This window comes from Theobroma cacao, chromosome 1 (assembly GCF_000208745.1).
Source record: "Theobroma cacao cultivar B97-61/B2 chromosome 1, Criollo_cocoa_genome_V2, whole genome shotgun sequence".
In the NCBI taxonomy this organism is placed as follows: Eukaryota; Viridiplantae; Streptophyta; class Magnoliopsida; order Malvales; family Malvaceae; genus Theobroma; species Theobroma cacao.
Window position 1 is genome coordinate 16,058,200 of NC_030850.1, and position 4,138 is coordinate 16,062,337.

Below are 4,138 nucleotides of genomic sequence, written 5' to 3' on the forward strand. Positions count from 1 at the left end.
TGACCATGAGCTTGAAGCACTGACTCCCCAATCAACTCCACAAGATATTGAATATCATAAGAAATGGCACTATGTAAACGAGCTGGCTAAATGTTATATACTGGACTCTATGAATAGTATATTGCAAAAGCAGCACGAAGGCATAGGTAATGCTACTAACATAATGTTGCACCTACATGAGATGTTTGGTACAAAAACCAGGTCTGCTAAGGTGAAAGCAATCAATGCTTTTAAGGACCTTAAGTAGAAACCCGGGGAGCCAGTTGGAGATTACATGCTGAAAGTGATCTCTTCTCTCAATGAGGTAGAACTAAATGGTGCTAAGATAGATGCGGAAACGCAAATATCAATGATCATTCATAGCTTGAATTCATCATTTTTGCAGTTCAAATTAGATTATAAACTGCACACTAAGGATTACACCCTAAATGGGCTAATAAATGATCTTCAAAATGTGGATGAGTTTCTTAATTTGAAAAAGAAGCTTAAAGCACATGCATTTTGCATTTCTAAGCCCAAACCCAAGGGTAAAAAGAAGATAGCTAGAAATAAAAAGATTTCTAAAGGCTCAGCAGGAGTAAAGAAAAAGCCCATGAAGAAAAAGACTACTTCAAAAGACAACAACAAAGGAAAATATTTCCATTATGGTGTGAAAGGACATTAGAAGCGAAATTAAAAGGTTTACCTTGAAGAAATCCAGAAGAGTAAACAAGGGGTTTCAATAAATGAGAAAACTAAGTAAAAGGCAGTTTCGGATGAGGATGGCAAATGGCACATTCGTTTCAAAATTAGCAGTGGGAGCCATTATTCTTCAATTTCCTTATGGTCATAGCTTAGTTTTGGAAAATGTTTATTACATTTCAGAGATTTATAGAAATTTGATTTGTGTCTTTTGTCTAATAAAGTCTGGATATTCAGTTTATTTCAATGAGACACTCACTATTTATTTAAATAAGGATTTTATTTGTTCTAGAATTGTAAAATATAATCTTTATTTCCTTGAGCCTACGACTTATTCTGCAAATGATATAGAAGCAATACGATTTAAAACTGAAAGAGTCAAAGAATCTAGTATAAATTAAAATTATCTTTCGCATCTGCATTTAGGTCATATCAATCAAAATAGACTCAATAGGCTTATAAAGGATGGTACTCTGCGAGACATGGTTGAGGGTCCTTTGCTAGTATGTGAGTCTTGTATTAAAGCTAAAATGACTAAAGGGTTTTTTAAGGCAAAAGTTAACAGAATGCCAAGCATTCTAGACTTGGTGCACACAAATGTGTGTGGACCAATAAACGTAGAAGTTAGAGGTGGTTATGAATATTTCATAACTTTTATTGATGACTACTCAAGACATGGCTTTGTGTATTTAATGCATAGAAAAAGTGAATCCTTTGAAAAGTTTAGAGAATTCAAAGCAGAAGTTAAAAAGCAACTAAGCAAGCCATTGAAACAACTTCGATCAAATCGGGGAGGTAAGTATTTATCAGATGAATTTCAACAATATCTCACTGACAATGGGATAATTTCCAATTTGTTAATGCCAAGAACACCTCAATATAATGGTGTAGCTGAAATAAGAAATAAAACTCATTTAGAAATGGTTAGATCATTGATTTTCTATGCCAACCTTCCAATCTCATTCTAAGGATATTGTATACAAACTGCTGAGTACTTGCTCAATTTTGCTCCATTTAAGGTTGTGCCTAAGACACCAAGGGAGATGTGGACAGGGTGTAAATCATCTGTACATCATCTGTAAACTTAAGGGTATCTTGCACATGTTTTAAGCCGAAGTCCACAAAGATGGAACCAAAGACTGAGGTGTGCTTGTTTGTAGGATATCCAAAATGAACAAGAATTTATTACTTCTATAGTCCTAAAGATAAGAAAGTTTCCATTAGTACAAATGCCACTTTCTTAGAGGAATAGTTTGTGAGAAATTGCAAACCTAGAAGTAAAATTGTCTTAGAAAAATTATCTGATCTTTCAGATTTATGAGTTAATTCTAAAAAAGTCATAACACAGTCTAGTTCAAAGGTTGAAATAGAAACACAAACTGAACATTAAATAGTGGTGTCTCGATGTAGTGGAAGGATTGTGAGACAACCAGAGAGATACATGGGTTTGGGAGAAAACAGATTGCACTCTCAGATGAACATGAATCTGACCCTATTACATATAAAGAAGCTATTAACGATGTAGATGCTGAAGAGTGGCATAAGGCAATGAAATATGAATTAGACTCGATGGATTCCAACAAAGTCTGGACTCTAGTAGATCCACCTAAAGGGATAAAACTCATAGGGTGCAAATGGATTTACAAGAGAAAAAAAGGAAGTGATAGGAAAGTGGAGACCTTCAAGGCTAGACTAGTGGCCAAGGGTTTACCTAAAGAGAAAGGATTAACTATGAGGAAACCTTCTCGCCGATTGCTATGCTTAAATCCATTAGGATCCTCCTATCCATAGTCGCACATCTTGATTATGAGATATGGAAAATGGATGTCAAGACTGCATTTTTAAATGGAGATCTTAAAGAGTGCATTTATATGGCTCAACTAGAAGGTTTCATTAAAAAGGGCCACGAGCATAAGGTCTGTGAATTTCATAGGTCCATTTATGGACTTAAGCAAGCATCTAGGTCTTGGAACATAAGATTTGATACTACTATCAAATCATATGGTTTTTAGCAAAATGTTGCCGAACCTTGTGTTTATAAAAGGATACAAGATAAAAAGGTTGTTTTCCTAGTCTTTATGTTGATGACATTTTACTCATAAGGAATGATATAGAAATGTTATCAACAGTTAAAGGTTGGCTAAACCAACAATTCAATATGAAGGATTTGGGAGAAGCTAGCTATATTCTGGGGATCAAACTTATAAGGGATCGTAAGAATAAGCAAATAGCATTATCTCAAACATCTTACATTGTCACGACCCGAAACTCCCACCAGGCCCGTAACAACCGCCGCGACGTCTCGATAGGCACTCATTACCCCGAATGTCGATCGAAACCTCGCAAGGCTTAGCATCAGCTTTCACATCTCCCTAGTGAGCGACAGTTATTAAATCTCACATTTCAAGAAAATCATAAGTCGTTTCCAAATCAAAACAATAAAATATTATTTTTTTAGCTCACAGGGGTATTTTCGTTATTTTTCTTCAAAAATACCAAAACCTGCCAAAAACATGGTGTAAAAGATAAATATGTTCATACATACTTTAAATTAAATAACTGAAGTATAAAATTACTTTTACAGTGACACGTGGGCCCCTAACTGACCAAGAAGGTGTAAGGCTACGAACCTTTACTTTCTAGGATGCAACTCCGAGATTAATTCTTGTCTTAATCAACTATCAACAAACTGTCCTGAGCCTGAAAAATGGATAGGAAGAGGGGTGAGATTATAATTACATAATCCCAATGAGTAAACAATTACCATCAAAAGCATCTAAAGCCGAGTAGATGGAGACAATATAAAAAAAACATTATATTTCAATAATGTTCATAACGTAAAATTAGTTTCGATCTATACCAAACAATTTCTTTTCATCAAAATTTCCCTAGCTTATGAGTTTCTTAAACTTGACCTCTGTCAAAATCATTCTCGCAAGTACCTTCGTCAAGGTATCCCACTAAGACCGCCAAAGCTGTTTAATGACCCATACCCATAAACATGTTTTCACATCTGACACACAGCCATTCCTTGGCGTTGGCTGAGTCTCACTCTCACGTGGTGACCCGAACGTGAGGTGCACTCAAATCATACTTCAGGAGATACTTCACCCAACATCTCCCCCCGGAGGTAAGTATATAATTGAGTTACCGTGCCCCTCTCATAGGTAGTCCACGGAAACCCCCACCACTACAGTGACCGTTTAATATACCACCAGACCCATAAAAATTTCAATAACATAATATGGCGAATAAAATGTAATCCAGTCTACCAAGACCAATCCAAAAATGTTTATATATTTCATGCCAACCTCAAAAATTTAGCCATCATGCTACCATAGTGTCATAAGCCACAATTTCAATAACATATAAAATCATAAATTTCAACACAGTCTCCATATACTCAATTTTCCCAAAACAATATTAGTTTTCAAAACCAGTATAAATCTCATTTTTT